The sequence below is a fragment of the Andrographis paniculata genome, unplaced genomic scaffold (genome assembly GCF_009805555.1).
Source record: "Andrographis paniculata isolate CXL003 unplaced genomic scaffold, ASM980555v1 Contig72END, whole genome shotgun sequence".
NCBI classification, from domain to species: Eukaryota; Viridiplantae; Streptophyta; class Magnoliopsida; order Lamiales; family Acanthaceae; genus Andrographis; species Andrographis paniculata.
The window spans coordinates 558,072-571,810 of NW_026137609.1; the positions used below are offsets into that span (position 1 = coordinate 558,072).

Genomic DNA, 13,739 nt, shown 5'->3' on the forward strand with positions numbered 1-13,739 from the left:
CTTCTGCAAGAATAAGTAAACTAAGTGCCGAGGTGTTTTTTTTTTTTTTTTTTTAAAATTTTAGTTTTATAACGTCGAAATCCACTGTTACAAAACTGCGCACGGGGTAAATCTCGATCGAACCTAATAACTTGCAAATTAAATTTAATAAGACAAGTCACATTAATCGAACCATGTGTAGCAGAGGACCCGGAGGAGACAAGTCACATTAATCGAACCATGTGTAGCAGAGGACCCGGAGGAGACAAGTCACATTAATCGAACCATGTGTGGCAGAGGATCCGGATGCGTCAAACACTACATCTCAATATAATACTCAAAGTATTAATTTTTCAATTTTAGTTCGTGACTGTACTATTTAACTAACATTATAAATACTCTTATAATTTACAAATGTTATTACCTTTATATCGTACAGTACTAATAAGGTTGACAAGGAGAGTACCAATATTTTTAAAACTCCCGGGAGAGTATATGATTTTTTACTTCTAATATTACTTTACTTTAATGTGAATAACAAAATAGACATTACATATTATAAAATACTAATTTATTTTAATTTACCAACAAAAATTGAAAAGTTCACTAATATGATCGATTATATATTATATATATATTATTTTACAATAAAAAACAAAAATACATCTCTTATAAACATCTGTGCCGAAAGCATCTGAGCCCATTCCTTTATAAGGGGAGTATACTACTTTAATAAAATACTATAAGCATTTAACATTTTTATATCATACCGTGGCATAGCCAACAAAGCAATCGAAATTCTATTCCATCATTGTAATTAATCACCAATATATTTTTTAAAATATAATAATAAATTAATAATCTTCTCCAAATCGTCCAAGAAACTCGGGGTGGGTGGGGACAAAAATAAACAGGCCATAGGATATTCTTTCAACTATCAATTACTATTAATAAATAAATTATTAATTCATCTTTGAAAAGTTCTTACAACAAACAAACAATCCATCACTGCCTCATCCTAATCACCATTGCATGTCTTATTACTATTCCCAACTTTTACAAATGTGATAAAAATTTCAGGACAAAGTGGGGTATATTTCTTTATTTTTATTGTTTTTTATCTTTTGACCTTGTCTCAGATAGGCTAATTCTGTGTTGGGATTAAATGGGCTATTTAATTATTTTTTTTGACAACGTCTTATTGGGCTAATTGGGCCTGATTTAATCAGGCCCAATACCATGGAGTTTAAACCCTAGAATTGTAAGAAAACCCTATTTATTGTACAACTCGATTGCGGGTTCTTTCTGCGCCTCGCCATCCTCGTTTGGGGATGTGTTAATTTTAATTTTGTGATTTTGGAGGTGGTTTTGGTTACTAGCTGGAAGATTTATGTTCGCCTGCGTCGTGCTGTTTGTCTTTTTGATTGTGGTGTTTGATGTTTGCTGGGAGGGGGTGTATATGCTGGTTCATGATTATGAATGGAATGGCTTACCCGCCCATTGCTCGCATTTTGTTTAATTTGAAGTGTTTTTCCTTTTTGTTTTGCTTTCCTTATTCTGCTATGTGAAGTTGTTCTGCTGGGAAGGAATTATGGTGGCGAATGATGATATAAGTCTTGTCCTACACACTGATTATCTGTGTTGACAACAAACTCCGCTTATTATCTGATGCCATTGTAAGATCTGTACGCATTACTATTCCATTTCATTCGTGTTCTGTCGTGTTTAGCGAATTTTTTTTTTGGTATATTTGTCTTTTTGGGCTGAGGTTCAGCTTATTGCAATTTTTTTCCTTCTTATGTGTTTCGGGTTTGGGGATAAGATTTTAAGGCGGTAATATTTGAGTTTTTCCGGCTTGAAAGTTGTAAACAATTCGATGATGATAGAAAGCAGACGGGCGGACTGAATCTGATGCCGTGTTGATTGTCTGCCCATGTTCCTGCTTAGGAATATTCCTGAGATGTATAGTTCTTGCTTAAATTTTTATATTACTTTTATTCTTAATTTCCGATGAGTTGTCTACCTTGATCTTGAGAAGCGCGTCAAGTGTTTAATTTTCTGTGAATTAGCATGCTTTTTATTTCTGGCTTTGTTTTTGTATTATAAGTTATGTTAATTGTCTATCGGCGTGTATGTCATTCTGCTCTGATGAACATAATCAAATATGTCTGGACATATGAAACTTGTTCAAGATTAATTAATCATGTTCTGAGCAGGCTGTAATACTTGTTTTAACAATGTTTTATATTTGGGTGTGCGTGGAGCTGTGTGCAGTTTATTTGTTTTGCAATATGGATGGTATTTGAGGTCTACTGATTTGAGTTATTGGGTTATGGCTATGATGTTGAAAAACTACCTATTTTCTGAGTGGGGTTCTCCACTTTGTTGATAGAAACCAATGGATCCTTCTGAGCCATGCCCTTGATTAAGTATTTAGTTTCTTAAAATTTAGTTTTTGACATTTTTTTTTGGAATGAAACCATCAAGGTGAGGATTGGTACTTCAGATACACAGAAGATGATCACAAAAATTCAGACTACAATTATCTGATTGATGGTTTCAACAATGAAATAAAAGACCTTTTCTCATGTTACAACATGCTAGAAATTACATATTTTAAGGATATTTGTAACACATCATGATTCTGTGCTTTTCATTTTAATTTTGAGGGTGTTCCTGATAATTTTAATGTATTATCATGTTACAGCCTTGGCTGAATGTAGCTTGAAGCCTGCCAAGAATTTTGAAAGAAATTTGGTTAGTTATTTGATTCTCATCAATCCAGTTTTAGTGGTTTTATGCTGACAGGCCGTAATTTGATAGTTACAGATCGGAAAAAAAAAGGAAACAAATGCTTGGCACATTGCCCGGTGTTAGAAATTTTTCTCAACATTGAGGGCAAATCTAAGATTGTCATATTTTCAGTTTCAGGACAGGTTTGATGATATGCAATTGAAGACATTTAATTAACATTTCCAACGAAATGTTCTTTAACGTGAAATATGTTTTATAGAGAATTGTTTTATATTCTTTTGTCATAATGGAACTGCATTGGATTGATCATATATTATTTTGGAGCAGCAGAGTCTTCAGGTGACTGCAAGAGAAGGAAACAAATAATACTCACAAAGGACCTAAAATTACAATTGGCCAAAATGTTCAAGAAGTAGATTGCCTTGTCCAACAGATCATCCATGCGAATTGCCATGCATATCTAGATAAGTGATCGTGTTAGGAGTTGGATGTTTGCTGTAAAGAAGTTGCACTTTTGCAGTTTGTCTGGAGAATTGATTATGTCCCCATGAATCGAGCTTAATTTGTTTGTTTCTTCCATGCAATTTATGAATTTGTGTATCAGTGTTTTTTTTTTCCATGTTAAGACAGTTTTGCAGATGGCATGTAGTCCAAATGAATGACATTTTGTGTCTTGCATTCTCATTTGTTGCCTCAGAAATCACAATACAAATAGAATGGTTGCTGTACTTTTGAAAATCTTTGAAAAACCATGTTTGATTCAAGACAAGCACTCAAAATCCAGTTTTTCGATATCTCTTAAACTGAAACAGTTAGAAGTAACAGATCGTTGGTGATCTCATCGAGCAGGCCATTGAGCATATGTCTCTCTATATCTCTTATAATGTCATCCTTCTCAGGGAATATAAGCATCATTTTGCTCCACTCGAGATCCCACATGCAGTTGATGTCTGGACTTGTATCATAGATGTCGTTGCCGAGCATTTTAATTAGGCTGGCTGCAACATCGCATTCATCACCACCATTCTGGCTGTAGAACTTAAGAATTTCCAGGTCTTTGCACAACAACCTGACCAAGTCGTCGAGGGACCTTAATTTGGTATAACTTAAATCATTCCTTTGGTAGGGATGAAATGTGATTTCCTGTCTCCTTGCTTTTCTTTTCATCACTTCATATGCAGAGTCTAGCAGCAGCTTCTTTTTTGCAACCTCATCGTCATGGTCACCGATGTGGAGAAAGCTCACAGGGATGTTGAGCTTGAATAGGGCTTCGGCTGTACTAAGGAACAACTGACTTTTTATCAGTATCTCCTTCAGGTCCTTCTCAGGTTCTGTGAGCTGCTCTTGTCTTGCCCATGCAGGAAGTTGTTGGTATGGTTCTGTACCTTCATCATTACCTGCAAGATTTAAAAGGTATGCATTAAGTTAGATCAGGTTTTCTTCCATACCTGTGGTCTCAAATGAAATAACAAGATGTAGAGTATGCCAATATGCTTTATATCAAATGCAAGAATGGGAAATTTTATGCGAGATGCAGGCCCTAGTAAGTGAGCAAACCAACGTAATTGTTTATAATGGATAGATAAACACCTTTTGGTTGACATAATTTGAGTTCTTGTGGATCCTCAGGACCATAAGATTGTTCTGCTGACTTGACAGCATCAGTAGCTTCTCCAGAGTTTAAGCTTGCAGCGTCACACTGGAAATGTCGGTAAAGATGTACGTACTGTGTAAGCCTTTTGTTTATTTTTAAATTTCGTTGTCTTCAATCAAAACTTAAGTGAAAACTTACATTGCTGTTCAGATGCGAATGACTGTTGGATATGATTTTCTGGTGAGCTTCGGTTTGGCACTTCTGCTGGTTCGGTCGATGGGCCTTCATGTCTGATGCATCACTCATAGGCATTTGTTCTTTTCTTCCGTTGACCTTACCATTACTTTGATCATCCATTCTTTTTGAGCTGCGATTCTTGGATTCCATCTGCTGTTTCAAATCTTTCAGTATATTACCTGGCTGCTTTCTTGTTCTTGCTAATTGATTCACAGTTGCATTTCTTTTGGTCATCATCACATCTATCTTCTGAGGAATTTCACCTTTCTGAACTTCTTCCGGAATGATCATCTGTGTTGCTGAAACCTCAATTGGCTTCTCCTTTGAGAGCATGGCCTTACTGTGTTCCTTGTTTTCGTCAATATGAGATCCTCTTGGCGATGAATCTATAGTTCGGTCCTCCTTTCTGAAATTTTCCTGGGTAGATGCTGTTTCTCGGGACCTGTCATTCGTTGGAGCAACATCTTGATATCTTTTGTTTAGTGGACTTCTTATGGAAACCTTTTCGGTGGGTTTCACTGACTTCTCATAACTCAATGCAGGTTTGTGCTGTGATAGCTTCTTCAAAACTGTGGCTGTACTTCTCTTTGATTTTGAAGCCACCTTCTCCACTTGGTGGCCATCTTGTTTCTTGGCAATCACATTCTGTTTCTGTAGCTGTTGTGCTCTTTGCTCTGCCTTCCACTTCTCTTCTGAATGTTCGATTCTTTTAGGCTCGTGATCTTGAATTACCAAACTCACATCCTGCAGGGGTTTTTCCTGTTTGCTTGGTACATTGTCTGAGCTTCTCTTTTCCATTGAACTGGTACGGATCTTGTGCTCCAACCTATGTTGTGTTTTTTCTTCAGCTCTAACTGTTCTACCACTTCGCAGCGATTGCTGTATTTCAGTGTTCAAAACTGGCTTACTGGATTCCCTTTCAATGGCTGTACTTTCTTTATCTTTTATGTGATTCTGTTTCCTCCCACTCTCTTCAAAACTTTCGTGCCTCTGCTTTTTGTTCATAACAGACTCCGCCATTGATGTGTCTGAATATTTCTGCACTTTGCTTCTCTCATAGACAGTGTTGTTTGCAGAGGACTTTCTGTCGATGCTCAAGTGCTCGGGCAACTTATGATTTCTTTGAGAAACTTTCTCTTGCTTCCCTTCCTTTCCTTTCGAGTCATTTTTCATGGCTTTGGAGCCTTCCCTCTGAGGGAGTTCTTCAAGCCCCATTAGTTTAGCTATGACATTTGAAATCCTCCCTTTCTCCTTTGTGGGCTGTGGTGAAGTCATTTCTTGGACATAGCTTGTCGACCTCCGGTGGACAATCAGTTTTGAGCTGTTGGTGTCTGAAGTTACATGTGAATTTCTAGAAGGTTTGTCAAAGGAGAATCTGGGCCTGTCTAGTTTCCACTGATCAGCAACCTTACCCCCGTCGTCTTGTTCATCCTCATCCTCATCCTCATCGATTAGCTTTATACGGCTTTTGCTCTGACTGGCATTCATGTGCTTTGAGCTTTCTTGCAGGCTCACTAGCATCCTTAAAGACTCCTCCAAGTCGACTGCGCCTTTCAACAGCTCCTTCCCTACTTCAATTGAGTGTCGATCAAAGTTAAAGCCATTGGAGCAAGCTCTTAGAATCTGGTTCAGCTTCTGCACTCCTTTGGAGATTTCGCCAATCTGAATATTGGAGACATTAGGATACTGGTCTATCGAGAGGCCATGGACAGTTAAGTTGGCAATGTCCATTTTCTGGCTGCCCGTAGATCTCCGACCAAACCGGTTGAAAAAATTCACCAGTGGATTGTTACTCGAAGCCCCGACTTTACTGAGGCTCCCGCTGTTCTCAAAGGCAAAAGCTATGGCCATTGTCAGATCCTTGACTTGTCTGCAACTTTGGCCGCTTTCGTACAGCACAATCTGGTTTGATGCTTCATTGATATTGATTGCCCGGCTACTTCCGCTCGACCTTCTTCCTGTGTTGTTCCCTGTTCTTAAACCAACCTGCGCAAGGGTAATCGTCGCTACTCATTTAGATTAATCTATTCCTTAGTGCAAAATTATTTCTACCCTAACATATTCAGGTAGCTGTTGAATCAACACTCACGGATTCTAGCGTGTTTATTTGTCGGGAACCCCTTGAAGTTCGCCCGGAGTTTCCCTGCACAACTGTTGGATCATAGAAATAACTATGCATATGAATCAATACTGGTCAGGAAGATAAACATTTAACGAATGTTACCTCTACGGTATCTATTCTTATATTTTTATCTTTTAAAGTAATGGAATTCGACATTTAACTTGGTGGTAAGAACAGAACATTTATCTCAACACGAAACTGATAGCATGCTGTAGTAACATCTCTCGACTTGATCTAAATCTCTATGTGCATGAAGGATATTGCAGAAGCTTTACCTCTGGATGTATGGCCGGATTGGCGGCTGGAGCATTCAGCGCCAGCCATCCTCTCCTTGCGCAGGCGGAGATCGTGGAGGAGCTTCTGGGCAAAATCCGATTTAGCCGCCATGGTACGCTTCCTCTTTCCCCGATAACTCACTCAACTAGAAACTGCTGAAACTAACAGATAGATATGGGGAATGAACAATAGAAGAGAAAATAGAATTGGAGCCATTGATTTGCAGTTGAGATTATAGAATACATACACATTCACTTTGGTGGGGAGGTTCTTTCAGTGTTTGGTATGATGGAATGTGGGGAAAAGGGCATGGGAATTAAGATGGAATATTTTAGTTTACTTAGAGCAAGGTTAATGTAGAGAGAGAGAGAGATGAGACAGAAGCTTGGTTGCTTTTATTCCACTCCAAGCAATGCCGCCATTGCAGTGCCAGCCACACCTTGCTCTGTTCTCTCTTCTTCTCCAAACTTTTCTTCTCAGCTAATCTACTATATGCGTCTGTTACTATCTGTATATATATTTATTTATTTATGTTTGAAATATGTATGAATTTTTATTAGTTTACTTTTTAGGTAGAAAGTAATTTTAATAGGTGGAAAGTAATTTTAAAGAGCCTCCCTCATCTTAGAGATAAAAGTAGAAACAATTTGATATATAGACGTATGCATGAGTAGCTTTAATGGGTAATTTTATTGAATAATCCTACTGTCGGTGCGAGGTGGGAATTTGGTATCGAAAATGTGGAATTTAAATATATTAGTTTGGATGTACTTGATATATATATATATATTGTAATATTTATTCTTTGTGCTTTCTAATAAAATTATATAAATTATAAAATACACACGCATAACAAAAAAAATAAAAAAAATAAAAAATCACAAATATTCTAACAAACTCATAGCCATAAAAGCGAAATTATGAATAATATTAACAAATTTCTAAACATATGTGAATTTATATATGTTGCACATAAGTTTACAACTCATATTCGAGAAAATTATTTCACTTGTGATATTTTAAAATAAAAGTTAAATCGGAGCATAATAGGAAAATAATTAAGAGTGTGGATTGAATGTGATAGACGAAATGATTATTAAATATTGAAAGAATGCAATGAAATTGTATATAGATATAGATATATTTTTATTGTATATAAATAACACAAATTTAGAGCACATTAAAACTAATAGTCCCACATATACAGTGTCTGCTACAGCAGACATTAAAATTAATTTTTCAAAGAAGGAAAGTGAGATGTGGATATAGTATGTGGGGCGGAGGGAATATAATTTTAACTGACTATGATTTGTTTTTTTGCTTGATGGTTTGGATTTTTAAATTTAAATTTTTTAAGTAAATTTTGAATTAAAATTTAAGTAATTATTTAAATTAATCATAGATATTGATCTAATATTTTAAAATAAAATTATTTTTTATAACAAATAAATTTTTAATTGAATATTTTTAATAATAAAATATACATAAACTCCCAAATAAACACACAAATAATAAATATTAATGATCGATTAAAAACACACAAATAATTGTTGTTACGTTTTACACGTGGGCCTGTGGCATTATGAAAAGGGATCGGTTCATAATTTTCTCAAAGACGAAGGACTAACTAGAAAAGGTTGAGTGGGCGAGTTGGTCCACGGCCCATAGCTCTCCGACTTTCGCGTCTGCACCAAAAATATCATCCGCAAAGTACGAAACAACCACAGCCGTCCGATCAATCCACCAACACTTCAGAATATTCCCAATATTTATCTGAGACCGTCCACGTGTTTCAATCGGGTTGGCCTAAAAGTCCATCCACGCATTTTCAGCCGTTGGATTGTCAACCGCTCTTCTTAAATAATCTTTTTTGTGCGTTTCAGAACTGCAAGGCGGTTTGGTTTCCGATTCCTTTCGTCGGATCGACGCTGCTTGGTTTCTGATCCATCTTTTCTGCTTCCGAATTTGTGTAGATCGTTGAACGATCTGCGTATTGGTTATGGATTTGAAGGCTTTTGTTTCGAGTATGGTTGTCCGGCCCAATGGTCAGCCGATCGCTTTTTCTTCGCATGACGGACTCGGAACGCTGAGTTTTGTGTAGATCCGTTTTGATTTCGGCGTATGGATGAAGGCAGTTTGTGGATCTGGTTTTTATTATGAAGTTTTCTATGGTTTTAGGTTAACATCTTATTATTCTGTTGTTTTTTTAACGTAGGGCGCTCAGCGTTCGGTTATGCCGATGTCGAATATCCGTTCGATGAGACTATTGGATCTGCGAAGCCAGAGGATTTTGAATTCTGAAAATTCCAACGCGGATCTGCTATTCTGGTTTGTAACGTGGCTCCGATTAATCCATCGGACATCAGGGAAGTACTTGTGATTTATTAACGTTTTTTTTTAATATTCTTCTGCTTCCTGTGATCATATGATTATGAGTAGCGTTGTGTATGTGTGAGTTGTATGTATCTGAAAAATATGATGTCAGTCAAGGTGAGGTGATGTGTCGCCGCTGTCCAGACCTTTGCCATGATGGGTGCGCTCGCATGGCAGGTCAACTTTTAATAAAATTTTATTTTTTGTGTTTTGAGGGGAGATGGCACGGGAATTGCCCGGCTCTCCCCCGTCTGCGTTGCCCTTTTTCTTTTTCTTTTTTTTTTTTTCTTTGGCTTTTCCTTTCGCACGCGATCACAGTTCAATTTGAGCAATCAATCCACGAATCAAATGTGATTGGGTTCAATTGATTTGTGTAACGTCATAAAAAAAGAAAGAAAAAGAACAGAAACACAGCCCTTACATATCAGAAGAATTTCAAATACGTTTTTCCGGTCAAGAAATTATGAGGAACTGGTTCTTCAGAAACATCCCCAAAGCCGGAGGTACACATTTTACTTGATGCGTTCATCACAAAATTTAGGTATAGTTTATTGTGTTATAAGTTCATACTTATTTCATATACCTATTATTGACATCAGGGTTAACCTCGTTTAATTATAAATGTGCTTATGTTGTCATTTTTTATTCTAAATTCTTCACCATTATTGGAATATTAGGTTCATACATAGGAAAGCAAACATGTAAAAAATCATACAGATTTTGAACGCAGTACCAACCAAATGATTCCTTGTTATGTGATCCAATTTGGTGTCCAGGTATATATCTTATCTTTAATTCCAACTCTAGATCAACTAAAGTTCCCGAGTGGTTAAAGAATTCAAACTTAAGCTCTAAGAGTGACTACTATCAAAGTAACTTGTTTTCGTAATTATGCATTTGTTTGGTTTTAATCCTATTGATAAATTGAGATTTCTGATTATACTCGAGTGGATTGCTGTACTTTTAAGGTGATTGGGGAGGATTGTAATGTTCAGCAATCTATTTGTACGAAAGATGTATTCTTTGTAATAGATCAAGCCTTGTCTGTGGTTTCTCATTGGAGCTGGAGGGAGGCTTCATGATCAACCTTCATGTATTGATTCAAATCTTGACATGGAGTTTGTTTGCTGTCGAGCAACCTCCAGGACTGGTAAATGCATGATTAGTCTAGAAGAATGCAAGATTGACGTCCCTGCCATCCTCAAGACTCAAGCTGAAAATGGCGTCTCCGAAATCGTTATTATTGCTGCTGAAGAGATCCCCAATTCTCCATGTGATAATTGATCATTTTCTCCCCTGCACTGCAAGAAGGTGAAAGGGAACACACTAACCATCTTGGCTGAAGTTTGATGACTGCAGCAGGTGCAAGTTTTTCTGCCTGGCTGTTTGTTCCCTAGATCTCTTCTGATATGCATCATCTCTTTCTGCTTGTTTTAGTATCCAGAAATTACCCTCTCCCGGCTCTTTTATTTTATTTTTACCGCGCTCTGATTTCGTATATTCTATTATTTCTACATGTTCTGTTAGGCTTTTCCTGTTGAGTTGATGAAAATTTGAAGCTGTGTTGTGCATCTACTGGTTTTGTTGAGGTTTTAGTTTGAAAGTCCAGCTTGTTTGTTTGGTCTATTGCTATCCCAGGAGGTGATGAAGCCACAACTGCTTCAAGAAGGTGATCAGGTTATTATATGTCTTCTGCTGTGTATGTATCTATTCTATTCTATTCTATCAAATAGGTGTATCTTTGAGATGCTATTGTTTTAGTAGAAAAATATAAAAATTTAAATACTATTGTAGATAAATGATGATAATATATTTCTTAATTTGAAACCACAAATTGAAATTATTCGTTCCATGTAAAAATTAAAATTATTTTAGCATATTTAATATAATAGAGAAAGGAATATTTTTGGATAAAGACATGGAAAATATTAATAAAAAAATACTTTCGATTTTGTCTTTTAGAAGTATGGTTGGTGTGTACGGATGGATCCATAAGCTCATAAACTGGCAGAGCACTCAATTAATTGAGAGGATGGTGGTTCGAGTCCGCCTGGATCCCCCCCTGTTTCTTTCAATTTTCTTTTATTATTATTATTATTATTTTATTATAATGGAAAGAAATGCAAATAATTTATTATTATTATTATTATTATTATTATTATTATTATTATTTACTTTGGTTTCTTGGTAGAAGAGATTTTTGGAAGATTTGAGAATTTTGAAATAGTGTTAAATTTGATGATTTTGGAAAATTGAAGAGTAGCATCTTCAATTATAATTCTGTTGATGAAATAGTATTATTTTGGGGGACTGGAATATAATTTATATATTTGCAGGTTAGGGTTGGCCCAATCATCTTTTACAAAATTTACTGGACCATCATAAGTATTAAATATGATGCTAAAGTCAATGTCAATAATGGTCCAATTTTGATTTCATTTATAATAATAGTAGTAGTAATATTTCCACTAAATATCATTATTGCAATTAGTGGAGGAGTGGAGTGGATGTGAAAGTGATTGATACCTACTTTTGTCAGTTAGTCTATTGGGCAATTTTCTTGATTTATTTTCAATTTTCCAGTTGGGTTGTGTTGTGTTGTGTTGTGTTGTGTGTGTCTTTAATTTGTTTGTCTGGTTATTGGTATTTCTTTCACTTTCAAAATTGAAATGCAATGTTGATTATTTCAAGAGGTATTGGTATTGGTATTGGTTTCAATTTAAAGTATTTTATTGTATTGTATTGTATTGTGGGAGCCTACAAAAAGAAATAGTGAAAAGAAAGAAAAAAAAAAAAAAAGTGGTATGAATTAGTGTACCTAATCCCATCTTCTCAACCATAAATAATTCTTGATTTTATTTATTACTAGTATAATAATAGTTTTCAAATCTTCTTGTATTATGTCACGTTTGATTTGATATGATATGATATCAACACGCATAATACATGATCTAATTAAAGAATTTACCACTTTCTTTTTCTTTTTGTTTTTTAAAAAGGTTGTATTTATCTATGCTTTTGGACGTATTTAGTATTGATTTGAGAAAGAGTAAAAAATTAATTAGTTTAGTATAAATAAGTGTTGATGTTATATTTTGAACACAAAATATAATTTTTATATATCACTACTTTTAAGTGAATAATAGAATTTTGTTTTGAATGGTAAATATATATATATATATTTTATAGTTACAAAAGATATGCTCACTTTTTTCTTTTTATTTTGGAGCATATTCTAAAATATAAAAAAGGATAATTATGTGGTGATAAAGCAATTATTCCATAGATCATATTATGATTAAATTCGATAATTATAATCGTTAAGGGAGTTTTGCTCATTTCAATAATTCTATTGTTAAACACCACAATATATTATTAACCAAATGGATTATAAAATTCAACATTAGATTTCATATATGATTTCCAAATGATTCACCAATTGTTCGACATTCCAACATATAATATGTAACATATTTTTAGTGATTTCATATATATATATATATATATATAGATAGATCAATATATATTTTTAATATTGCTCAACAAATATTTTATAGCTTAGTAAAATTTCAGGTCACATATAATTTTATCCTTTTAATGATTAAAGAATAGTTAAGTGACAAATGCAAATGCAATTATATTGTTCATTTAAAATTATAATCACAATTAGATTATCGAAATTAATTAATTAAGCTCATATTTAAAACTTTACACAATAAACTCCTAGTAGATTTAGAGGATAGACATAACCAGAGTAATTAAAATTAGATAGAATTTTTTAATGTCAGATCTGCCTTCTGGAAAGTTTTATTTTATTTTACTTTATTTATTTCTGGAAAGTTATGGCTCACAGTGTTAGGGTTGGCATCACTTTAAAAATATAGCCATGGCTTATCTCTATACAATTAAATTTAAGAAAGAAACAATTAAGAAAATTTTCCCATCAATAATAATAGTAACAAAAATTCAATTTGTAGCATATTTCATTGAAAATAATTAATACATATTAATTTTTTTGGTCAGCGCACAGAAATATAAGGTTTGTTCATATTATAAAAAATAAAAAATATATAGTAATATTTAGATTTAACATATATAGCAACTGGTTTCTTTATTTTTAATTAGTTATTCTTTACATATTTAAAACTTAAAAAGAAAAACGAATAATGAGGTTATTTGGTGTACATATATAATATATTCTGACCATAATTGCTTTGAAAATTGACTTGTCTTTTGCTCTCCACAATTCAAACTTACTTCATTTTTCCACTCTACCTTAAGAATCTTCTATTTATTTCTGCAATATTATCCTATCCGTCAACACTAATAATAATAATAATACTCCCTCCGTCTGAATACCGTATTTGCTATACTATATATACAGTATTTTAAAAGAGGGATGTA

The 13,739-nt window shown here is 34.4% G+C and overlaps 2 long non-coding RNA genes and 3 other non-coding genes across 6 annotated transcripts; all 5 read left to right on the plus strand.

Annotated features, from left to right (window-relative positions):
- Positions 1-1,272: 1,272 nt before the first annotated feature.
- On the plus strand, positions 1,273-7,615 carry LOC127265274 (uncharacterized). The gene is made up of 3 exons (XR_007841926.1): positions 1,273-1,941; positions 2,687-4,452; positions 4,538-7,615. It is a non-coding gene; the product is annotated as an uncharacterized LOC127265274 (long non-coding RNA).
- On the plus strand, positions 1,573-1,655 carry LOC127265371 (small nucleolar RNA R16). Its single transcript, XR_007841951.1, has one exon. It is a non-coding gene; the product is annotated as a small nucleolar RNA R16 (small nucleolar RNA).
- Positions 2,310-2,397, plus strand: LOC127265370 (small nucleolar RNA R41). Its single transcript, XR_007841950.1, has one exon. It is a non-coding gene; the product is annotated as a small nucleolar RNA R41 (small nucleolar RNA).
- On the plus strand, positions 2,460-2,535 carry LOC127265372 (small nucleolar RNA Z155). The gene has a single exon (XR_007841952.1). It is a non-coding gene; the product is annotated as a small nucleolar RNA Z155 (small nucleolar RNA).
- A 1,132-nt stretch (positions 7,616-8,747) lies between the features above and the next one.
- LOC127265182 (uncharacterized) lies at positions 8,748-10,910 on the plus strand. Of its 2 annotated transcripts, XR_007841918.1 has the most exons (4): positions 8,748-8,762; positions 8,846-9,081; positions 9,178-10,697; positions 10,863-10,910. It is a non-coding gene; the product is annotated as an uncharacterized LOC127265182 (long non-coding RNA). The 2 variants fall into 2 exon arrangements; XR_007841917.1 differs by having other exon boundaries at positions 9,178-10,910.
- Positions 10,911-13,739: the final 2,829 nt, after the last annotated feature.